General features: G+C 42.7%; 1 long non-coding RNA gene across 1 annotated transcript in view; it reads right to left on the bottom strand.

Moving 5' to 3' along the window:
- Positions 1-20,401, bottom strand: part of LOC125895968 (uncharacterized) — a 48,639-nt gene extending 28,238 nt beyond the window's left edge. The window contains exons 1-3 of the long non-coding RNA XR_007450228.1: positions 20,286-20,401; positions 17,914-18,079; positions 17,629-17,706 (exon numbers count right to left, since the gene is read on the bottom strand). This is a non-coding gene — a long non-coding RNA (uncharacterized LOC125895968). The remainder of the gene's footprint in view (positions 1-17,628; positions 17,707-17,913; positions 18,080-20,285) is intronic.
- Between the last annotated feature and the right edge of the window lie 6,083 nt (positions 20,402-26,484).

Genomic DNA, 26,484 nt, shown 5'->3' on the forward strand with positions numbered 1-26,484 from the left:
GGGGGTCTCCTTCTTATGGATTCTCATCAGGCTCGCCACAAAGATCAGTAAACCACAGCATGTCTCTACCATAGCCCTTAACTGACTCATGCGCACTGACAGAGTCACCACAGTGTAGGCAGGAGAGACCACAGGAGAGGTGGGAGGTGACAGCGACGCAGGAAGGGGGGCTAACTAACCGTGAACAAGCTGGGAATCCCTCTCTGCCTGATCTGAAGAGGTATGGTGAGTTAGAAGGGATGCAGATGAGTGCACAAGGTGAACCTCAGCAGATGTGGCTGCGCGGCAGAGATTCAGAGCTCTGCAACCGGTGCAGAGGTGGACAGAAAGTGCAAACCCAAAGGTTAAAGGTTTCTCTACATGTTTACACTTTCTCAAGAGTAAACTACAGCAAAAATCCCAGTGAGACAGAGCCAGGTTACTGGAATTTTTTTTTTTAAATTATTCTAATTAGGAAAAACAATTCCTGTAATCACAGGTAAACCAGTAACCATAATCACCCTAAGAAGCTTTGATATAATGAGTGTTTGCATGAGTGTGTTGATAGTGTACAGGCCTGTTATTTAAAGATGCAATGGGGAAATTATGTGAGCAACTAAATTAAGATATTTCTTAATGATCGATGATTCACATTGAAGAAGATTAAAAACAAACACAGTGTAAACAAAACCATTGATGGTTGGGTTGACAGTTTCAATGGGAGGAGTTGTACTAAAAATAGAAGTATGCCCCTTTTAACTTCCAGTAATGCTCAACTGACAAACTTGGTGGCCCTGTGGTAAATGACCAGCCCTTTTCACTGTTTGTTTGTCTTCTGGGAAAACAACACTGTTCTCGTACTGAATGCGTGGGCACTAACTTACGACATTTGCCTGCAAAGATTTGGAAATGACGCTGCAATTGTTTTATGGTAACTCAGAATGAAAATGTATATATCTGCACAAAGCTTCAAGCGGATGCGCCATTAAAATATCTTGATGATCTTTACATTGCACGTTATGTATGAATCCTACCATATGTTTACATTTATGTTTTAACTCATCAGATTTTTGTCTTCTTTTGGGGAGAAAGCAGGTCACATAAAGTCGTATGCGTCATCTGAAAACAGGCAACCTGGAGATTAATTTGAGACGCAGCTCAGCACTGTGTGACAAGTTTTTCTTGTCATGAATATGTAATAAATATTTTGTTTTGGCTACACACCTATTAAAACTGTTAGGGCCTTGGAACATTATAATAGAAGCATGTCATGACCGTTTTGCTAATTTATGTCTCATAAGTTGTGACAGCATTTTATGGGTTGATACATTTGTGACACAGTTTTGGTGCTAAATTTAAGCATTTATAACCACTCGATAATTATTAAAAATAGTCCACAACAAGACACTGAGACCTTGAGGAACACCATAGAAAAATCAGGAATGTCAATGGGAAGTGCCGTTGAGCCAGCGGATCTCATTTAATATATTGCATAATATGTTTCAACGTATATAAATTTGTTGCAGAGTTGGGTGGTTGACATTTTGCACGTCTCCCAGTGTGAGCGATGACAGGCAGCTTAGTGCTGTTGTATGTCTCAGTCTTACAGCCTGGGGGAACCTCTGAACCCCTAAATTATGATGAAATGAGTTAAAGGCAGTGCGGGGTGAACCTCATGTTCCAAGGTGAGAGGGCTCATTGGAGCAGCAGTGAGGGTGCTAATGTGTTTGGGGTAGAAAGAGACGTTGATGGGGGACTGGGTCGTCATCTGAAACCTACCTTCTGAAAACAGAACTGCGTGCTGACAAGTGAAACCTGAAGTGCCGATTCAATTTAGTCACGATCACATGAACACTTGCGCAGACAGACAGAGTGAAAAAGAAAGAGCGAGTTAGCATGAGTCAAGCAGACTGTTAAAGTTTCCACTACAGAGGGGACAAATGTACACACTCCTTCTCCAGTTCATATTCTGTGTGCTATTGCACAGTATGTGCATTTGGAGCAAACTCCTTCCTGATAAAGCTTGCTCAGACGTCTGGGTTTCGGCGTTCCGATGGAAAACCATGAAGTCCGTGCTGCACCACAGGCTCTCTTTCTTCCCGGCCTAAGAGCTCCTCCCAGCTGTGCTCCACCTGACGGGTTTTCCTTCTCCTCAGCGTCCAGACGGACCACGCCAAGAGCCAGACTGGAGCACAAACACAGGCAGGAGAGTAAAGCTTGGCAGGTGTATAGAGAGACAGCGGGGTGGAGGGAAAATGAAGGCAGGACAGGTTCAGTTGGGGCTGACTTGAATTGTATTTGAGTGTGGGAGGGGGTGAGACAGGTAGAGAGAGAGAGAGAGAGAGAGGGGTGAAGAAACTGAAGCCGCTTGCTGTTGTGGGTATGAGGGAAAAGAGAGAGAGGGAAATCCAGACACAAACATAAACACTGGCTAGCACTTCAATGATTCCTCTCTCTGGCTCTATGCCTCCCCCTCGCCTCCCCCTCACTGGCCAAGCATAAACAAATATAACATGGAAAGCATCAGGCAGGCCCCATACATCTCGCAGAAACGGCAGGCTGAAGTGAATGAGAAAAGGGAAAAATTGTCATGGTGAGTTTTGTCGTTTCCATCCTATAAAAAGACCAATTGGATTAGACGGCCAGACTGTCACTGCCTCTCCTCCAACATCCAAATCACATCAGCTGTAAACTCAAGTGGCCACTGAGAAATGTCATCCTGTCAGACGTCTGTCTGTCCCTCTAAAATCATAAACCTGAAATAGAAAAGAGAAAACAGCAAGACAGTCTCATATTTCACCTCCATGACTGACACAGACACATAAACGCTCACACACACTTGAACCTCTCAGGGTCATCTTTTGATGACCAGAGGGAGGAGAGTATGAAAGAGGAGTGTGACTGACAGACACCAGACACAGAAAAGTGACAATAACCATGTCCCTTACCACACACACACACACACACACACACACGGTTCAAAAATAATGTTAACACACAAATACACACACACACACACACACACTGGGTGCTTGGCTCTCTCCTTCGAAAGACACAATGTCACAGATTACTGCGGCTCCTTGGTCTGGCTGGTAATGACATCATGCCTGGGTCTGCTCCCAGAGATCCCTGCTGCTGGCGCTCAGCCAGCCCTACATCTGCATCGAGCCCTACACACACACACACACACACACACACACACACACACCAGGCCACACCACAATGTTAAGACTCAGTCAGTCTCTCTCTCTTGCATTGTCTTTGTGAGAATAAAGTGAAGATGGCTGCTGTCACAGAAAACTACACAGTGAAACATTGCAGTTAAAAGGGGAACGTCGCCAATTCTCAACCAGCTTTGTATCAAAGCGATGTGTGTAGTATGTGTAAATTAACTGTGGTAAACTTCCCTTCATCTAACCAGTGCCTAGATATTCCTCCTCGCCCCACAGCGTTACTTTGTCAGGTGTCGTAATTTACGTCATCCGGTGGAGTAGTTTTGCTCAAACTACAGGCAGACACAAAGAGTAGGCTACTGAGGCAGTTCAAGAGACAGACCCACCCCTCTCTCTCAAACTCAGACCGAAATCCTATTGTAAGGCAGGTTTCTCTCTCCTAACGTACCTATAAACTTACTAGTTACTGAATTAACTTTCAGAGGGATGTGGGTGAAGTAAGAGCACAGGGACAGCTTCTTGATCCACTTTAATGTCCGAAAAAGAACATAGGACAACTTAACATCAACAACAGTGGTGGCTGTGGAGGTAGAGGTGCTACCTCACAGCGGTTGCAAGACAGTCTTGCTTCCTCTGTGACTCCCCCCCAGCACAGACGCACAGATTCAGCACTCTCTTTACATGCAATACTTTATTAACTACTGCCCAGTTGACAACAACTAAATCAACATGTGCCTGTGGCTGCCTGGCTCCTCCAGCACAGTCCATTCAGTTTTACCCCAAAGAGCCAGCACACTACTGCATGATAGAGGGACAGATGTAATCAGAGCAAACCAGCAGCAGCTGTGTCAATCGGCTCACCTGGTATTACTCTCTTGAGCCTTTCCCCCACACCTCTTACCTGCAGCTGACTACGGACCACACCCACCTCCACAGTGGCATCTTGCATCATATATATATGTAGATATCACTCCGCCAAACTTAATCATAGCTCTCATTACCTGCAAATAAGGTGCACAATATCAAAAAGTTCCGATTTTAACATAAAGAGCAAAATAAAAAATGTAAATGTTGTTAACACTGAATTATGTAGATGCAAAATAATGAACAGAGGGAACAAGACAATATACTGGAGGTGTCCTCATGAAAATAATTCTCATCTTACACTATGAAATGGTAAAACTAGGCAGTGCTGATGGAATATATCAAGAGTATGTTGCATTATTACTGTAATAGTGAGTTTGTGAACAGGAAGTGGGTGCTGCACTGTTTCCTGCAGAGTGGAGACAGAGGCTTAAAAAACTGAGATCAAATGGTTACACTACGCAGCACTGATGAAATTTAAAACCAAGATTCTGTTTCTGACTTGTCTATTTTTAGCCTCAAACGTTTTCAGAGACAGAGATGTTTTAGTTTACTGTTCAACTGTAGTATGAGATTGTTTCTTGCCAGCCGGCCGCCATTGTTTCAATCGGACATGTTCACATTACGTCACCCACCAGTGGCAGTATTTATTGGTCTGGTGCGGTGCAGTGCATTCTGGAAGTTAAAGATTTTTTCCCTCTTGAGCAAAATCATCCCTTTTCTCTGTTTTCTCTTTTTTTGTGGCACTAATTTCTTTTTACCTCCTAGACCTTGTTTCATTAAAAGGCCATCTTCCCAGCAGTGAAATATTAATTTAACTCAGGGTTACTTTATAGCTGTCGTGAATTTTTGACAATTCTCTTCTTTAAATGTTTTTGTGTTTTACCAAAACTTTCAGGCCTCAAATAAAGTTGTAATCTCACTCAGCACCCTCACGCACACTCAGCCGCAGCCTCATTAAAAGCAGCGAGCTGACTACACTGCAACCTAAAATGGAAGAGAAATATTTTTTCTTTTCTCATTTGCTTCCAAGCATGACTTTGTCTTGACTTGTCTCCAAGTGCAGTGCAGACTGTGGTGCGCAGGAGATGACATTTTTGTCAACAAAATAAAAGTGTGAAACCATACATGTTAATGCAAAGGTTAAAGAGTGTAAACTGAACCGCATAATAACAGGAATAGTTTATAACATTTATGGAGACGTGTTTATTATTTGCCTTCTTGACAACGTTGATGAGAAGACTGATAACTTCTTAATGTCTGTGTGGTAAGTATGAAGCCATATATTAAGCATTTTAGCTTAGCTTAGCATAAAGACTGAAAACAGGGGACCTGGATCTGTCCAAAGAAAAAAACACTACCTACCAGCACCTCTAAAGCTCACTAATTGACATGTTATATCTTGTTTGTGTAATCCAACATAAAAAAATAAGAATGACAAGTTGTGGTTGTACAAGGGTCTGATTGTCACCATGAGTCACTGTCACTGATCAAGAAATAGTCCGACACATAACTTCCCGTGCAACCACAACATGTATGATTAATCAAAAATGATATTACATGTTAATAAGTGAACTTTAAAGGTGGATTTTGTTACATTTGCAAAGAGCAACGTTAGCTGTTTCCATCTGATTATGGTCTACATGCTAAGCTAAACTAACCCACATGTGGCTTTAGCTTCATGCAGAAGTTACGACCACACAGATGGACTGATATCAGTCCTCTCATCTTACTCTCTAACTATAAATCCATTAAGCCTTTAAAGTTGCCCAACACAGCCTTGATTCGGACTCTGTCTTTGCATTGAAGTAGATTCCCATTTTTCATTTGTTGATCACTTCTCTTCGTTTGCTGTAGAGGAATGGATATGATGTATTTTTTTTGTGTAAGTGGGTGTCAGTACATACAGAGTGTACTGCTGTAACCAGAGACAGATCTATGCGCTCTCCACCAGACGCTTAGATTTGACCTGTGATGCCAAAATACTTAAAGACTCTCAAACACTCTTTGCTGCCAAGCCAGTCCCGGTGGTTAAAACGTGAACAGCCTCTGCCAGCCTCTGCCAACTGCTGCCTTAAAGGCCAAAGGTACTTATGAGGGCGATCAGTAATGCTGCAGTCATGCAGCAAAACCAATGTTAGGTTAAAAGCAGGCAGGACGTGAGAGTTGGTTAAAAACAAGGGCACTGTGGGGTAGAAATGAGAGTCCAACGTTAACAGGGTTTGTAATCCTCTCTTGTTGATCTTCAATCATATGTCTCCTGCCTCTTTCAAGAAGTCTTCCCACCCAATAATTTACTGTCCGTTTGTTCTTCATCCACAAAAAAAGGGCAGTGAACCACGCAGATACAAGGTTCACACACACTGTGGAAGTAGATGAGACGCTCTGCATGGGGCCTGCTTCGCACAATACCACACAGACAGACATAACAAACATTTGGTGTGTGTCTCATGCACACGTCTGTGCGTGTTTCCTACAGTAGTCAGCCTAAAAGTGTCGCTGCTGAGCGTGCGATTGTGTAATTGTATGTGAGTGTGCCCGTGCGTGTGTGTATGAGTGTGTTAATACTAGTGTGAGCGGACCATACCAGTGGGGTCAACCTGTGCCAGCTGCTTAGAGCTGATGGAGTGAGCCACACACATGCTGATCTGTGACCTTAAGACAGAGGAGAGGAGAGGAGAGGAGAGGAGAGGAGAGGAGAGGAGGGAGCGAGGAAAGGAAGAAGGAAGAGGAAAGAGGAAAGAGGAAAGAGGAAAAGGAGCAGCACACTAGCTTTCCTTTTGTAAAGGTCAATTTGATCTTAAGCTGTTGTAGAAGGTGATACACATCAGACTACACTGAATGTTTATGACTGAGCTCCTAAGGATCACTGTTTTCAATCTTTACTGATATTCACCAAATAAAATTTGCTTTAAAAGCAGCAGATCACTTTGTAGCCCGAATTTAATGCATCTAAAAGTTTGTTTTCAGCTCAAAGAAAGTCTCTGGCAACACATGGTAGTAAGACAAGAGAGCAGAAACACAAACTAGCTTCTGCTTATGAGCCAATGTGTAACAAACTAATAAATGGGTTTCTTGTATTTTTAAACTATGATTCCATTATTGATTTTCACCTGTTTTTCTGATGAAAATAATTATCCAAACTCTACATAGTCCTTACGTCTCACAGTGGCTGCACTCCACGACATTACTTGAGCAAACGTTAGAAAAAACGTAAAAGTTAGAATCCTCAAAACTTTGAAATCAGACGCCATATTTGGTGCAATTTAGGATCTCCACTTTCTCAGCTATGCATTTACATTCAGTTATTATCTCTCTCTTATTATTGCCTTCACACACACACGATGGATTTACCAGACACAAAACATGCAAATAATAATAATCCACTGTCTCTGTTTGTAATTTTATCTCATTGTTAACAGCTTGACTTTTAACTGTTTAATCCACCACAGCTGTACCAGAGCTGTATTAAGTTATTGATAATGCAAACCAAACATTTCTTAGTACTTATTAACATTAGAAACATTCTGATGAAACATGAGACGACTTCAAAGGGGCTCTATGCAAAATTCAGAGCACTTTAGTTGTCTGGACATGGTTTTCAACGTGGAGATGACTGAGTCAGCAGCTGGCGGCTGATGGGGCTAACTCCATAAATAGTGCTGAACAACGTCAGCAGTGTTGACAGAGCTAACCAGGGGGGAACCAGAGGGTGGGCGCTATGCTTCTGTGATGATGACATCCCGATTTTAGCGGTAAATTAAGCTACAGTGAAAGTTCAGCGAGGAGGACGATACTTTTTGTGCTCAGGCTGTACGTTTACTTTCTCACCCTGCCATTCACTACTTGCCCGCATGTTCACCTATCTCTACGTGTCTTGAGTCATCAGCTGATTTTCAGCTGATTCACAATCAACAATCTTACTGCTCCTCATTTTAAACATGGTTCTTTCTCTGTCGTAGTTCTTTCTTGCTGCAGTTGTACGCCCTCCACCTCCACATCACCACCTAGTCTTTACGGATTCATCAGCCTCATCCGCCTCAGCAGCCTCAGAGTCATCAGCCACCATCACCACTGTCTGGACTCCATAGGGGGATTTATCCTGGTGCCGCTCAGATGTCCCTCAATCACAAAATATCTCCCTCTGGTGACTTTGCACCAAAGACTTCTGTTAAATCTTAATCAGCACAAATCATATTCTCATATTCTGTGTTAAATATCATCTTTACTTCATTCCTCTGTCTCACCTGATTGAAACACCGTATGAGCGCAGTGCAAAGCGGCAGCGATGAGCTAGCCAGTGGGATGCACAAATACACTAACATGCATGTGCAACCAGACCGGCTTGCCACAAAGGACAACAGACAAGCTCGCATTACGGCCTTAAAGAAGGTAGTGTGACGTCATTATCTGCTCAGGACGCTCTTATTCCACTATATATTTACATAGCAAATGGTGGCTGCTACATTAATGTTCTGAAAGTCACATCCAGAACCTTTAATCGAGAAGCAGTTATGGCAAAGTATTTGTCACTGAGGTTAGCGTGAATCAATTATTCATCATAAATGGGGTTTCATATCATTTTGGTGACGAGTCATGGAACAAGACGAGTTAAAGAGTTACTGTGTTCTGAAACTGCGACATGTGTAGCATGAAATCAGGTTGCACTCTGCAGGATGGCTAAAGGCCAAGAATTGATTTAAGTCAGTGTCAAGTTTGTTTAAATCACACTTGCTGGTACTTTAATAACCATGGGTGTTGCCAAATTGATATTTAATATGTTTATAATGCTGCAAAAAGAATACTGAAAATGACAGAGTGATACTGATGCCTTTATTATTCTTCATCAGCTGCTCTCGTTCTTCCATGTGAGCACTAACAGTCCACTCATAATTGACTCACCCTCCTTTTTGCACACAGAACATAATAGGGCTGAATCTTTTGCCTTTCTGCACAGAGTGTATAGAGCCTGTAAGTACATACAGTCTATTTTAACATCAAGAGGACTGCGGTCTCCAGCTCCTAAAGCCCGTAAAGGCCTCACACAGAGAAAGACACCATCTCCCTCCACACGCACGCACATACACACACACTGTTTCACCACCCACTGCTTAGTGTTTGTTTAATATGGCATTTCAGTATGAGAACAGTATATCCTGCTCCCGTCTTTATAAGGGCACAGCTAATGCAATACTGAGACAAGCCCCCCCTCCCGTCTTTGCAATTACACACACGCACAACACACACACAACACACACACACACACTTGTTAGTCCCGTGCCAACGGCTGCTGCCTCTTGGCACCGCCCAGGGTTAACATTGCCCCAACTGAGAAATAGCATCTGCTTCATCTCTCTTTTCTTTCACCCAACCGCTCTCCTCTGAACTCACTAACACCCTCCATCTCTTGTCCAAAAATGCACACATGCTGACACAGACACTCAAACACATGCACGTGCGCACACACACACACACACACACACACACACACACACACACACGCTATTGTGCCTGGCACCAGTGCTGGAATCTTGTCTGTCTGTCTGTCTGTGTGTCTGTCTGTCTGTCTGTGATGGTGAGAGCGCACAGAGAAGCGCTGAAAGAACAGATTTAGACTTTTGTGTTCTTGGCGTAAGTAGGCCAACTCTTCGAAAGACAAATCCCTGCTTACTGTTGGCCTGGAGTTGTCACTGTGGAGCTAATAAACACTGAAAAAGGAGGTGTTCTGACTATCTGGAAACCCTTGTGTCACTGGTTCACTTGGACAGTTTGTCTCCACAGAACACCACGGGTCGTTTTTCAGATAATCCTGAGCAGTTGCTAAATTCAACTCATAAACAAACTGTGCCAAACTGATATGCTGCTGATATTCTTAACAGACATTAAGATGTGACCGTTGGCAGCAGATGTGTACTATATTTGGTCGACTCTGTAATTTGAAAGCAGGGACGCAGAAGTTTGTCTTACTTTTACAAACACACTGCTGATCATCATTAAAGGAAATTTGGTCTTTTTATAGCCATGCTAGTCTGTCCATCACTCTGACGGTCAACAACTCTTTTCCCCCAGAGGATGAACCCTGATGACTTTGGTGTGACCTGGACTTTTTTCTAATGCCACCATCAGGTGGAACTTTTAATTTGTCCAATACTTTGGTCTATGAGCAAATACCTGCTAAGTTAAGTACATTCTTATTTGATTAAGTTGTACCTTGCGATTGGTGCAAATTTTAGCTAACATGCTAAACTAAGATGGCACCATGTTAACATGTCGATGACAGCATTTAGTTCAAAGCACTGCAGGGCCTAAACCTCACAGAGCGCTGACATGACTGTAAACTCCAGACTTGTTTTTGTGATTTGGCAAATAAATAACACTATTGCTAAAATTACAAAATAAAATGACATAAAAATATTATTTGCTTGTCTTACAAAGACAGTGGTGGTCTGACAGTGCAGTCTAACAACAAACAGGAATCAGAAAGCAGGCTTTCATCGGCTGATGATAGAAAAAGGAAGTAAACGATGCTGCAATGTGCATCTGGCTCAGAAACATGACACGCTAGAATGACGACAGTTTGCCAAAATAAAACAGCCCAGTCACCAGAAGAAAATGTTGGCATTGTATGTTTCTGCAAGTCATGGGTACGTTACATTTGTGATGAAGTTCTGATTACATATGTATAAGCTGACTTTGTCATTGTGAGGTGGAGGGGATGGAGGATGATGTGAGACTAGGCTAGAGACCATTGAGATATTTTTAGCGAGACAACGGCTACGTTTTCAGTGTTGGCTATGGCACCAAAATTGGGTATTTTAAGCTGAGACAGGATCTTTTTTCTAACCATAACCAAGACGTTTTGTGCCTAAACATAACCACATGTTAACCAGAGCAACGTTGAAACGTAAAGAAGCATAATGTTTAAACACATAATGTACAAATGTTTCATATCCTGGCTGCAAAAACAGGCAACATTTATTCTACATAACAATATACAATACAGATATGGCAACAGTGAGTCTTGGACAGAAGAACAACATGATGACAAAACAACGAGCAAAGTGTGGTGGTTATGGAAGAATATTGCCTGGGAATCTAATGTTTTTGGTTGTTTTTTCATGTGTGAGGGATGCTGCTTTTGGCTGTTCTCCCATTGCATCCTACGCAGGCACAGCATATTCAGACAGAGACACTCGGGGGCAGAGGGGACGTCTGGAGCTGAATAAAGTAACAGCAGCTTTGCAGAAGAGAAAGTGAATGATGGAGAAACTAGTAACACAGAGAGGAGGCAAACAGAAAGCAAATGTCCAGTGAAGCATAAAAAAACAGACGAGAATGTTTTTGGTTTTGCATATGGACGTGAAAACAACAAGTCTAAAATACTGAGAAACATGAAAATTCTGAATATGTTGGTCTTTCCTTTCACAGAGCTTACTGACCTCATCAGAAGATAAAGATAAGCAGAAGGGGGTAACCCTGGCTGATGAAGAGAAACTGTGCTGAGAGGAGATAACACTGTTGACTCTTTGGTTTCTCCAGAAGACCAGTCATGCCTGAAAGATCGCCAGTTGCAACACTAAAAAATAACAGATTCTAACACAGATTTCTTTAGAGACCAACAAGGGAAGTAGCACAGGGATTTCTGAGTAGAACACACATTCAGCTGAGATTTACTGGTGTAACAATTGTATGAAAAGGCCTCATTGTACATCAGAAGCATCCAAAATTGTACAAAATGCCAAAACTGAAAGGGCATCCCAGCAGCTTAGCGATTATCACACTGTGCTTAGTTTCTCTGAAAAATCATAAACAATCCGGGCTTACAGCTGACTAGTCTAATGCTGAGGCACGCAATGCTACGCTAACATCCCACAAACACAGGCAAGGCGATTACCATTCTCTGAAGGCTTGCAGGGGGACAAACGCCCTCACAATGGGACGCTTCACAAGCCTAAGCAGAGCTAAGCTGCATGGCATTTCTAGGATATTTCAAGTCAAATATAATCCAAATTCCTGTTGGCAAGATGTTTGTTAAATCTATTTTTACCAGCACTGAGGGACTGATCTTTGTTTACGTCACACTGTATAATCCCCCCCTGCCTCAGGGGACTTTCTTGTGGCCAAACCTCTCTCGCCAAAATTGTTGTCTTTAAAATCTCCCATTTATACAGAACGTGTTGGAAAAACTGCTATAGATCTTCCAATTTCTCTGACGCTTCAGCCACATCAATCCAGAAATATTTATTTTACAAGGTAGCTTGTTTTTTATGTAACCCAGTGCAGTGTAATTCCCGCGGGCGCAATCTGTTTCATTTCTCAACAATGTGAAATTTACAGCCACATTATTATACTATGCAGAAAGATGAGCCTGTTGCTACTAGAGGCTTTGGAGAAACTCAATATTTAAAGGGATAGTTCAGATCTTTTGAAGTGGGTTTGTATGAGGTATTTATCCATAGATGGTGTATTACATACAGTAGATGTCAGTCAGCACGCCCCCAGTTTGGAGAAGCAGGCTGGAACACGGAAGCTAAGAAATGGGCTGCTGAGGACAGGGTCAGCGACAACACATATTCAAGCCACCTAAAAAAGTCAATATCAGTTGAAGTGTGTAATATATTTAGAACATTTTCACTGCTTTTCCTTACCGTCAAACAGCGATTAATGACAGGAAAATAAAGCCATTACATCGCTCTCTTCCAAGCCAGACTCAACTGACAGGAGCACAGGAGCTGCTGTTCATCCACTGCCTTGGTCGGTAATTTTGACTGTGTCAGTGTGTAACTTTGGCATTTAAAAAGGTTAGTTTGGATTCACCAAAGTCACACAGCAACACAAACTAACTAACTGACAGAGGCAACAGTAGATCAGAGGTTCCCGTGTTCAACAATGTGAAATCATAGTTTTTCCCAGTGGAGTCTGAGAGCATAGACAGAGAACTGAAGAATATCCTCCCCATCAGCATTCACCAAAACTTATATAAAATTTTTTGGGGTTAGACTTTTTTTGGTGCATAAAATATGTTTTGTTGCTGACAACGTGGTCTCACTTCCAAAGTTGTCGAAATCCGGCGCTTGGGTAGTGACTTGCAGCGCCAGACACTGATAATACAAGCTGTCCTTTAACGTTAGCATGATACGTGGTTGTCTTAATAGTTTAATGGCGCTTGCCGGCGTCAAAGGAAAGAAGACAAGAATGAGAATTTAGGCAGTGAAAGTCCGAGTGGGGCAGGTGGAAGTAATAGTAGATGGGTCCAGCAAAAACAAAGAGCGGTGTGTGCGTCCCGTTAGATTATAAAGCCAAACCTTGTTCTAACCTAACCATGAGTTTTGTTGCCTCATCCCAACCACGTGCATTTGTTGCTGAAGCAAAAAGTAAATTCTCAGTGTTCTGCTGACGTAGTGCTTTTATTTTGAAAGAGACTGCATGTAAACTTTAAATTTCCTGTGAAAACAGATTTTGAAAGAAGATGATGCATGTAACAGGCAGAACTTGACACGGTGTCCCAGAATGTCCAGCCAACACACCCAGGGTACCTTGCATGTCGAATACGGACGTGGAAAGTCCACGACCAAACGTCCATGTGTGACAAGGTCGGAGTGAGTCAGGCTCCATCCTGCTTCTCCAAACTGACATCTACTGTATTCAATACACTGACAATCGATAAGTACTGCATAAAATCCTTCTTCAAAAAAATCAAAACTATCCCTTTAAGTTGTGCTACACTGTAATACTTACTTTAAAAATTCCTTAAATGAAAATTGTAGATTAAGAGGCCGCGCAGCACAGCACAGCATGTAAATACTGTACTTGATCTGAGATGCACAGAGCATATCTAAAGTGGATCTTTCTCTGCAATTACGCGACTTCTGATAATCCAAACAGCCATGTTCAGCTGTGTTCTGTTAAGCCTCTCAGCCCAGATTGTGGGTCAAACGAAAATACTGGAGGTTTAGGTGGAGTGCCGCCATACGTCACGATAAGGATCATGTTCGCCGTACTCTGATTTTCTCCTAAAACCTCTATTTGTTTATAATAATCCATCCATGTGATGTATTGAGGCCGCTAAACCGTGCCGTTCTGTCTTTGGGGCTAAATGGGGTAATTTGTTTTGTTTTAATAAAGCAGGTGTTTTTCTTGGATCACATTGTCAAGGAGCAAATTGCTTTCTAATCACATCACATATGGAAAGTCCAGATGATGGCGGACAGAGTGCAGCGCTGCATCACTGCTGACCCAGTGTGCAGCACGAGCCCCCGCTCCGACGCTCACACAACTCCACACGTGAGGATCAACACAGCTCTGTTTTCTTTGCAAAGCAAAACATGTCACTTCATTTGCCCCAGTTTATCCCCTAATCACAGTGACGGACAGGAGGGAGGGGAGGCTCTGTGACGCCGAGCAGCATGAACTTTACTGCGACTCAACAAGTAGACTCTCCACTCACTTGGACTTTTTTGGTTTGGAATCACAAATCAGCTGGTTTACATCCAACACACACACAGATAGAAGCAGACATAATGTATCGGTTATTATGAGGAGTTCAGAGTAAATTTCCGCACAATTGTACTGCACAGTAGAGTAAAAGGTTGCCAAAATAAAGACAGAGAATAACATAAAAAGGGAACACATCGTGCCCGTTCTGTCGAACAATGCTCCACAAACGTGCGCTCGCACAGCAGCTCAAACAGTAAAAGCAGTCTTCAGGAAAGAGGCAGGCAGCAGAAGGGGGCCTGTGTGACCATTCAAACGAGCAGCGTGTGGCTGTGGGCCTAGAACAGCCAGCAGTACATTTCCATAACAGGAAAGGTCAGTGTTGTGGCTCCAGGGGCTTTAGAGACGCTAACACAATCCATACTGGGAGCGCTCAGTCTCTGCTGCTCTACCTGTTGGCTGGACTCCATTTGGTGCTATATATTACGCATTGTATTGTATATCATCAGTCTAAGCCTGACTAATTTGTGTTATATTATATATAGCACAAAATATTCTGTAGGGATTTTGTCCCCCAAGAATTGCATTATAAAGCTGCTGTATCAGAAGAAGTAAGAAACAATTTGTAAGACAACCCAATAACTAAGTTTATACTGAACATTAATGCTAGTAACCATCCTCCAGATGCAAACAGAAACTTTGGTTCTAACAATGCTGCTGAAATTGAAATTTTGTGTCTTCTGCTGTGAGGGATGAAGCGAAGTCTTTGCCTCGCAGAAGTATTTACACAAGTGTGAGATTTTACTCCAGTCTGTAAACATGTGTGGCAAGAGCACAGTGAAAGGTAGAAGTTTAATATGACTTTTACTTGTAATACCACCTTTTTAAAAATGTAATCTTATATATTATTTATAATTATTGCTATTGGTATTTTTATATTTTTATCAGTGAAACATATCCTGCAGCATTCCTGCACAGTGACAGAATAACTGTTACTCGAATGAACTTTTTATCGTAAAGAATATATTCAGATGTGACCCCTTAAAGATCACAAACATTTGGATCAGTAATTGTAATTTAATTACATATTTACATATTTTTACTCAGTGACTGTAACTGATTACATTTACATTTATGTGCCTGGTGTGGCTTCACATTTTGACAAATAAATGCCTGTCTCAGTGAGACGCCTCGTCTGGTTGCCAAGCAGTTCTTTTTAATTAATTTATTTTTTTTATAGAAATTCTTTGGATGTATAAAAACGGGTTGTTGGCTACCTCAAATAATGCGTCTATTCCTTGATTATCCTTGATTATTCCTTAAAGCTACTCTTACCTTTCTTGCATTTCACACAGCACGCATGAAAAAATTTGCATCCACAACTCCCGCCTCCCTCCAAAGGCCTACTCTCCCCTCCTCCATTACATCCTCATTACGTCTATGACAGACATAGGTGTTGGCATGGTAACAAGTCGGTGATGACTGATGAGTTTTACAATAAGGTTACAGTGCTAATGTTAGATAGTAGCGTTAACGTTACTAGTAAGTGGAAATGCACAAGGAAGATAATGTTAATGTTTCAGAGGCGACGCTACAGTAGGCTAACGTTAGCCATTAGCGACTGGATGCTGTGTTGTCATATATAACGTTATGGCCTATGTTACATTAGAGGCAAACTAAAAATACCTGTCCAGCAGAAACTCTGCGACCATCTCGTCCCTTTTTAGCTCAGGATGAAGCTGCATCAGTCTTTGCCATCGCTCGAAAGCAGAGCCAATGTTGACCCGAGCGGTTACGTCAGTCGGAGGCCTCCATGTGGGGAAGACAGACAGGACGCTCAGCCAATCCATGCAATGATTGGTCTGTGTTTTCTTAGAACCATATGAGAATGGTACAATTATGAGGTTTTATCTCTGGTGGAATTCACTTCCATTTTAGTGTGCCATCAGCTTATTAATAGCATTTTAACCTAAAGAAAGAAAAGCGTAAAAGTTCCAGAAAGGTAAGTGTCGCTTTAAGTCCATAAGTGTCCTCAGATCAAAAGTATTAAAATGGTTTCTCACAGAAATTAATCCAAGATATGAGTATTGTTTTAACAGGATAAAGTGGTGTTGCGTCAGTATGCCAGGTGCCTCAAGTAATCCCTGAGTGTTGCAACGCTCACTCTCTCTGATGCGCTGTCTGTCGCAGCTAGATCAAATGAATGATTCATAACTGTGATCTAATTTTTATACAAATAATATTCATACTGGTTTCAATCAACAGTTTGATTGTATTTCCCATCTCTGCTGAGCAACAGTTTTGTGTGAAGGGAATTAAGGGCCTGTCCCAAATATAGGCCTGTAGATTTCAGTGATTCAAGCAAATAATAGGGCGGGCTGTTCATTCGACATATATAAGATATAATTTACAGCCATGTAAACAAGCTGTTGTTCCAAGTCTTGTCCTTCCACAATCTGCAAAACAATGCACAGTTATGTCTTTATTTTTGAAAGGACAGCAGCAGAAAGAGGCTTTAATTTCGTGGGTAAGTTTGGGTAATAAAAAAAGACAGAAACATAAAGTATGTGTGTGTGTGTGTGTGTAGCTGTGGTTGGCTGTGAGCTCTGACGTACAGTGTTTGAAGTTGTGTTCCATACAAAACAACAGTAGAGGAAGTTGAAACAGCTTCTGGTCTTTCTCTTGGACCAGGCCTCGGGGCCTCAGGGGGCCCGTAGGAATAAAACACTCCTTAGCACAGCCTCATATACCTCAACACCTGCAGCACACAAAAGCCCTCTGTGAGTGAAACAGTCCCTCAAAAGTCAGAAATGCTCATGTATGACAAGGAAACAGGGGATGTTGGGTAACAGTGTGTCTTTGGTAATAAGAAAAAACACAGAGATGGGATTTTCTTTTTTTACGCTACAATAGGATACAGCCAGTAGACTGGCATATAACATAGAAATATGATGGTTTTACTGAAGTACTTGTTTAAACCAATTATTGTTTTTAGATGTTTTTGTCCTCTCTCGGTCTCTTTTTTAAAACGAAGTTGAAATTCAGCTTTTCTGTTTTTGGATAGAAGTGCTCTTGAATACCTTAAAACTGTTGTGCAAATACAATAATTGTGTTTTTAATTATTATTCCTAGAACTTTATTACTAAAGTTTATTACATAAATAAATAAATCTATGCACCTCACTTACGTCGTAGTCCCGTCACACCTCCTCTTTCCGACCCGCAGTATTTTCCCATGGGGTCCAGCGCTCTCAGGACTGAAATTGAAATAATATTGACATTGGAGTGGCTGAAAAGACACAACATAGCTAATAGATATAATTATCTGACATAATTATCTCCAATAATAACAACAGATAATACCCGTCTGTCTGAGCGCATGTTTGTTGTTGTGTCTAAAGGGATCCACCCTGGAAAGATGGGCAGTGCCACGTCTCCGCCCGTCAAACCCAGCCAAGCCTCACCTTGTGTGGGTGTGGGAGAGTCAGATTGCAGCCTGTCAGGAGCAGGTAAGGCTGAGGTTTGAGGTCGGTCGCTGCGTGGGTGAATTCCCCTTTTGGCACGAGCATCTGTCGACTCTGCTGTTTGGAAACTGTGGAGTGTTCACCTTGTCAGAGCCCGGGAGCAAACCTAGGAAACCCAAAACAAAAACAGCACTGGGTAAAAGAACACATCACCCACTGCACGGCAAGATTTTAATAACATTTAGTTGAACTCATTAATTTAAGAAATCGTTATGACAGCGCTGGAGTCCAGAGAGTGATTTCTCAGTCTGGTCCAGCAGACACGAGTCCATTTACCTAATTAAAAAAACAAACCAGCGGCCTCTGTGGCTCTTGTGTTTACTGCTGTGTGATGGAGGGCATAAAACACAAGCAGCAGTAGAAATGCAAATAGGCGGCAGGGTGACATAGAAAAGCTGGAGGAAAAGCGGTTAGAGGACGAATAAAGGAGAAACAAGCTGAGGACGGAGGAGTCGGCAATTGACGAAGGCCTCAGACGTAACTACTCTAGATTCATTTATTAACTTATCTATTTGGCGTTAAAGGAATAGCTCTATATTTTGGTAAATACACTTAATTCTTGTCGGGAGTTAGATGAGAATATCCCGTAGTGAGTTAGCTTAGCTTAGCATAAACACTGGAAACGGGGGGAACAGAGGCAACAAAATCAGCCCATCAGCACCTAGAGCTCACTGATTAACATGTTATATCTCGTCTGTTTAAAATGGAAATAGACAAGCATGTTGCTATAACTTTATGCTATGAATAATGATACCATCAGAGTTTAGAGTTTCATTTACAGCACAAAGGAAGTGTGTCTACCATTGTGCAACCAAAACAGGAAGAGGAAAGTGCTTTTGTTTTCCCCGTTAGCTATCAGTAGCTATCCCCAGTTACAAGAGCATCAACCTAAGTTCTTCGTTACTTAGTTCTTAGTCAGTCCTCAGTGGCAAAAATAGCTGATGGTGGAACAATTGAAATAATTGTGGAAACTCTACCTGGCAAAAGAAAAAGATCCCTGTTGCTAGACCCTGAGGAAACTGGAAAGTAATCCAGTTGTCTTTACGATCGCGAGACAAACAATAATTTCACGCGGAAACATTAAGGTTGGAAAAGTTGAAAAGTAGTCTGTTTCCAATTTACTCTGTACAAAAACCAAAGTTTAATATCTTTACAGGAGGTCATGTGCCAGACTATTCAGCATTTTCTCATTCCAATTCGTCAAATACCGCCGCTTTGTCAGTGGACCTACATGTCAAGATATGACGCATGAGGTAGCTTACCCTCCTGCATCAGTTTTGGACGTTTAGGGACGATGTGTCAATGTACGCTGGTTGCATGCACTGTGTGTTTTCAAAATAAAGTTCCGTTTTTACAGTAAATGTTTGTGCTCCTTAAAAGCATACAGTGTCTTTTCAAAATAAATTTAAAACATAGGTAAAACACTCTTTTTTAGGTTTATTGTTAAAGCAACAAAGGCACATGGTTAGGTTTAGAAAAAAAATCATGGTTTGGCTAACATATGTAACTTGTGTCGCATGCTACATATACTAGCACACTACGTTCTTATTAAAATAACTTCATTGACTTTTGGTATCACACAGGAAATGAACAGCAGACTCCTGGGTGAAAGTCCGGTGTTTGTTTGACCTATCCACCTCCTCTCCCACCCGTCGGATATGGACTGTCCCACTCTTTTCACCACGGTAGTTACTGGCAACATCACAAACTGCCACCACCTAGTGCATATCATGCCACCTCTTTGCGTCAGTGTTTGACACCAACGTCGACAAAGCAGTGGTATTTGACGAGTTGGGAGTGAGAACGGGCTGGACTGTTTCTCGCTGGACTATTTCTCCCTGGTCCATGCCAGAGTAGTCTATCATTGTCCGGTAGGCGACATTACCCCCTTCAAACTGGTTAATGTTTGTTTGTTCACCCCTGTTTCTAGCCTTTATGCTAAGCTAACTGCCGGCTGGCTTTAGCTTCATATTTAGCACACAGACACTCTTACTCACTTGAAAGGGAGTAAGTTTTTGTTGTTTTATTACTCACTGCAAATTGATATTCAAGAAGAAGAGAGGGGCCATGATGTGGACAGAGAAGAGGAAAAAAGCAACAACTTCGGCAGGAAGGGAAATATAAAAACAGATGGGGGAGGATCGTGAGAGCGTGTGGTGAAGGAGGAAAGTGAGATCAGGCAACGTGATGAGGGAGGGAGGACAGGAAGATGATGCAGCAGTAAGTACAGCAGTAGATAAAAGCTGCAGGGGAGATGATCTGAGCGTGTCTTTATTCCAGTAAGAGGCCCACAGCATTGCCTGATGACTCACCTGCCGTAAGACTGCATCACCCACAGTATGAGATCATCAGGTTAATCTCACCCCCGACAGACACAGCAGCTCAGGCAGACTGACAGACAGACAGACATAGTGAAAACAACTGACACACACACACACACACACACACACACACACACACACACTCACTCACTCAGGAAAAACATTATGGTTTTAACATGCTGATCCACTTGGGCGGCATCAACCCATTATCATAATATCAGCCACGCTAAACATTACCTGCATTAATTATTAAAGAGATGATGATGGCTAACACCAACCCCACCTTAATTCACTCCAATATGTTGACATCCATTATTATATAAATGGATCTGAAGGAGGAGCAGAAAATCGTTATGTTTGTCTTGGCCTTGAAGAAGCTGCTCCTCCAAACTGAATACTACTTTCCACCATTTTTATACAAGACAGTCAATATCATGGACATAAAACACACACTCCCATACATGTGTAAATCACTCGGTTGCGGTGCGGTTCCAGATGTGCCCTGTTGTCCTTGGGTCCCGGCAGGAATAATGAAGAGTCGTCACCTCCCATAAAAGACAGACCGAGTGACTAAGAGACAAAGATCAGGAAAGAAGAAAGAATAATCAGTGTAGCGCTGCTTTGAACCGCTCCATAATGTTGGTCACAGCATGATCCTCAGGGCATAGCAGTGAAATGAACAGGGTCAGAAGTCTAATAGGATTTATAACTATCTTTTACCACAAACTGCATTTAAGGCAATAAGATGAATTATTCATCTGTCTAATCTGGGCTTCTGCTGATCTGCACGAGTTAGCGCGCAGCGCAGAGCACACCGAGTACTTAAGCTGCGGCCCAAACGACACTTTAGTGCTGTGGGACAAGCATTGGGTTACATAGGAGAGGAGAAGCTCACTTCAATTATGTTAGAGGGGGAGAAAGAGGGATAGAGAGCAAGGAAGATGGAATCTGAGGCAGAGGAGCATGTATAAAACTGAGATACACTGCAGTTTAATAAATTGAATCGATGTCCAGATGTCTGTGTGATTAATGGCGGCTACAACAGAGCTATTCTGTTTTTTATTATGCATATTGCAGTTATGTTGGCCGACATTTGTTCACAGCAGAGCCAGTGTTTAGAGGTCTGTATCTGTAGTATTATTGATAGTCTGAAACAAGAGTGGGCGCCCTGAAACCAACTCTGGTTACGTGTATTTCAGTAAGCCTCTAAGAATTCCACATATTAACCTCACCTACATTTGCCCAGAACCAGGGGATACTTTGTCATAATTGTCATTCTTTCACTCAAACATTTTGGGGGATGAGAGCAACAACAGCTGCGTGGCTTCCTTCTACAAACACAGGAGTCCTGCCCGGTCCTGTTTCTGGAGCTACTGGCCTGAAAACACCGACCCACAAACCCAGAGCGCAACCCACCCGGAACTAAAGCAAACACCAGATTCCCACTGGGGACATATAAACTAACGTGCGGACGTCCTCCAGGGAACACAAACCAACGTGCACGCATGGAAAGTATGTAACGTCTTTTCATGCCGAGTGCATTTTTCATCCACTGCTACAAAGCCTGAAGGCGCTGCGCACAGAGAAGGGTCATAAAGTCCATCAACGAACTGTGCAGTTGTGGTTGCAATGTGTTTATTTAGTCACACTCCCAGAATGCACAGGGCTTTGGATGCTGCTCAACCAGCCTTAGCATGAACTGTTTCAGCTGGGTATGAAGAAGACTCAGGACAGAGCACGTAACTTCACGTGAAGTATGAATAAAGTTCACATCTGTTTAACCTTTAAACCTCCGTTACTAACGTCTTACTCACCATCCTGCTTCATAGGAAAGTGTCTGGTCTCAGATAAGGAAACTGTGTTGTGTTGAAATCATCAAGGTAATTTGAAAAGTTCTCAATAAACTTTTAAAAAATGATATGAAGTCCCACTGACTTTAAAGCTTTTGATACAGAAATATATGTGTTCATTCTTAGTTGTGAAAACAGCAGTTTAACAAAGTACTACGCTGGCGGGATTACACATTTCATCTGGCCTTCTGGGTCCCTCAGGAGGAGCTGGAAAGTGTTGCTTGGGAGAGGGACGTTTGGGGGGCTTTGCTTGGCCTGCTGCCCACGAGACCCTGCCCCAGATGAACCAGATGAAAATGGATGGATGGATTTTAAAGTCATAATCCTTTTTTTTTAATGATTTTTGATACTATTTATGGTTGGCATTTTTTACTACAAAAACTATTCCATGTATTTACATTCAGCAATTTTCTCTCTGTATAGTCATTTTTTCTTGGTGGTGGCAGAGTCCGTCACAACCACTGGCACTGGTGTCCACACTTGGTCGATAACCAAATTTCTACATGTAGGTCACATTATGACAAATAACCAAACTCCATCCAATGAAGAAGACCTGGAAGTGTGGTTAAAAGCAGTAAGTGAGTAAGTGGGTTTTAAATTATGTGTTTTAACCACTTATATTATATGAAAATAATAATATATTGCCTTATAGGCAATATATATGGCAACACTCCCAATATAGAGGTATAGTATATCATATATATCCATATAGTATTTTCAATGTTTTCTTTCTTTTCAAGATATAAACACCGTTCTTATCCAAACTGCACTACACATATCACCATATTGTGGGTTTTAAAACACCAAGTGTCATGTTTTGTTCAATGAAAATATTCTAACCTCACTATGACTCTGGCATCTTTGAATTTTCTTTCGTTTGAATTAAAATGTGAGAGTGAGAATAACGAGATTTGCTGTAAAAAGTCTTAGACCACAAGACACTACACACAAACATTTGATCAAACCCTCTTGATTCCACCCCCACACACAGCCACTAAATGGATAGTGACTCACCACAGTGGTCTCAGACCAACATATACCATCCAACAGAAACTACGAATCATAGCCGAGCAGAGTAATAACCCTAAACTCAGAGCTCATCGAATTAAATTTCAAATCAACAAGGAATTAGAAACAATTTTTCAAATTGTTCAAAGCCAACTGATCAAATCCCCCTGACTTTCTGAACTAGAAGCACACTGAACTGTAAATGACGTTCTGGTTGTTTTGGTGTGTGAGATTGTGTATTCGTGTGTGACTGTGTGGGCGTGAGGCAGCTGGCCCAAAAGTCCAGCAGCAGCAGAAGCAGAAGAAGAAAAGAGAGAATTACCCTGGTTCAGACTCTGATCAGTCACACTAACTCAACACTCCCTGACGTTTAAACACACAGCTTTGTTTCAGCAAAATCCTCTTTTCATCCCGGCTGCCAACACTTAAACACAGACGGACATCTGAAGGACATCTAGAAAATTCATTTTCTAATGTGTTTAAACTGCAGGATTTAATTGTATAATTTTTGACGCTATAAAAGACGCACATATCCCATGCTGTGACGATCAATGTCACATAATTCAGCCAGCTGCTATACTGTAATCTGTATTAGGGACAAGGACAGGAGGCATGGCTTCACACACACAGACGTAACTTCTGGGAATCCATCTCAGGCAGCAGGGTGCTTTTCCAGTCAGTCAGGTGACCGCCCTGCTCAGGGATCTCCCGATGGTCATGTGACGCGCTGCTCACTCGCTTACTCTCTCCTCCCTTTCCCTTTCACTTCTGACAGTGCCCCTTCTTTCTGTCCCACTGATTTAACACTTGTGCCCACCCTGCTGCCTCGTCAATGAATTTCCTCACAGCCCTTCAAGTTTAATGGGGTAAAATCCCCTCTTTTCTCCCTCTTCATCCCTCTGCCTCCTCCTCCTCTACGGGGACTTAATCCACTGTCTGTCCCTGCTGGCTCTTTGAATTATTCAGTGGAGCGCTGCCGCTCGCCACAAAGAGCCATCTCTGAGGCACTGAGAGAGAAAGAGGGCAAATAGCAGATAGATAGACAGAGTGATGGGAGAGTGGGAGGGAGGGAGTGGAAGGGTGGGAGAGTGATGGCAGCAGATGTCTGACTGGGAGCTTCCCAGGAAACCCCACACTCGTCTTCCTCACCCTCCTCTTCCTCCGCTGTGGCAGCCCTAATCGCATAACCCGGGTATATAACTAGCTGTCACGGCAGGTCAACTGGAAATAGAAGACATTCTTGACGCTGAGCTTGACCTGATACAGAAACCAGCAGGGTGCATGCAGTGGAGCGGATCATGTGTCCTGAGCAGCCATCATGACATAGCAAATCTGCCCACAGCCTCGTGCTGAACTGAACGTCTGCCTGAAGTGGCAATAACAGGGAAACACCACTCATTTCACCTAAGCTGTTACTGTGGTCTGTGAAAGACAAGGGAGAGGTTTAGCGTTTTGGATCGCATAGGTATTTGCTTTCTTGTCAAGACGAGATGAGATGATCGATATGACTCTCATGTCTGTATGGTAAATATGAAACTACAGTCAGGGGAGGGTTAGCTTCACTTAGTATGAAAACTGGAATCAGGGGAAACAGCTAGCCTGGCTCTGTATGAAGGTAACAAAATCTGCCTACCATCACCTCTAAATCGTACTAATTAACACGCCTCTGCTCGTTGCCTGGCGATCGCTCCCAGCCAGGAAATAGTCTCGCACATATCCCTGCATAAACAGCCCAGTCGCCTGAAGAAAATGTTGGCGTACATTTCTGCAAACCATGAACACATTACATCTGATAAGTCTCACATTAACATTCTAAAGTGACGTAGTTGTAATTACATGTATATACGCTGACTTTGTCACCGGGAGGTGGAGGGGATGGTGGATGGTGTGATACCTACAGACGAGACGATTTGAGACAACAGACAACAAAACCTAGCATGAACTGGCATCGCAGCAAACTGTCTTTTTTAAACTTCAGTTTTAAAAAAAAGAGAGAGTGTTGATCAGTGAGCTTTAGAGCTGCTGGTAGGTTCCTTTTTAGACCAGTGTTGGATGGCGTTACTTTTGAAAGTAACTTGTAACATCATCTTGTTACCTAACAGCGTTACCAACTGACTAAAGTAAGTCCTTAAGGTGCGGACACACCAAACCGACATCAAAGAACTAGCGGCGATGAAAGCCAACTGTTGCGTCGTCTACGTCGCCTCACGTCGCCCTGTGTCAGTTGCATCTGAACACACTACATGGACTACATCCGACAGCCAAGTAGCACGTACGTTCTGCGTCTGCGTGAGAGAGAGCGGAGTAACTACTACATCCAGACGGTCCCGGTGTTTCCTCCGCAGGCTCCACTTCACTCAGCTGCCCGATAAACCCGCTGCTTCTTCCCACTTTAACCTGAATAACAAACCAGGGCTCGGTGCTCCAGATGGATCCAAACGGAGAGCCGGGGCTAGCTCAGAGACTAGCGGAGGCTAACTGGCTGTGCTTCCCTCCGGCCATGCTGCAGCTAACGCTCCACTAGCCTCCCAGCTAGCTCCGGTTTGTTATTCAGGTTAAAGTGGGAAGAAGCAGCGGGTCTGTGGGGCAGCTGAGTGAAGTGGAGCCTGAGGAGGAAGCACCGGTTAGCCCCGGTTTCACTACAGGCAGATTCACTCGCTACAGGGGTGAGGAAATAAAACCTGAACAGCCAATCAGAGTGATCTCTCTCACCGACAAGCTCCGCCACCAATTCAACATGCTCAATTGGCCGAAAAGCCGCCGACGGTGCGGGACACACTGCAAAAACTCAACAACAAGTCAACAGCCGGCTGTCAGCTTGGTGTGTCAGGGCCTTTAGAGTAGAACCCCTTGACTATTCCTTGTGTATGTTGCTGCTAATATCCACAGGATGCACGTGTTCTTTAAAATGATTCTCCCGACACATAATCTGTATCTCTGCAGGCTAATTACAGGAATGACAGACAGCTATATTGCCCTCAAAATGCTTCATTACTGCTTTGTTTGATTACAAATCTACCTCCACAGCAGTTGAGATTGTTAGCATCTCATCCACAACATAACCAGCTACAAGCTTGTTAATTTTTCTCGGGGTGACAGTACTGGCTGAGCTAAAAGCTAGTCGTTGCTGTTTGGGAGCTGTAGCATCGCCATCCCCACCATGTGTTAGGGAGTGTTGCATTTCACTGTGATGTTTTTCACCTGCAAAATCAAAATAATGTGAATATTTCCACAATGTAAAAGCTGCCCTCTCTACCATGTCACTTGCCAATGACACTTCTGCAGGTGGCTGCATACTGCCTGACAAGAAGTAGGAGATGAACAGAGATGTT

Source organism: Epinephelus fuscoguttatus, linkage group LG10, assembly GCF_011397635.1.
Source record: "Epinephelus fuscoguttatus linkage group LG10, E.fuscoguttatus.final_Chr_v1".
NCBI lineage: Eukaryota > Metazoa > Chordata > Actinopteri > Perciformes > Serranidae > Epinephelus > Epinephelus fuscoguttatus.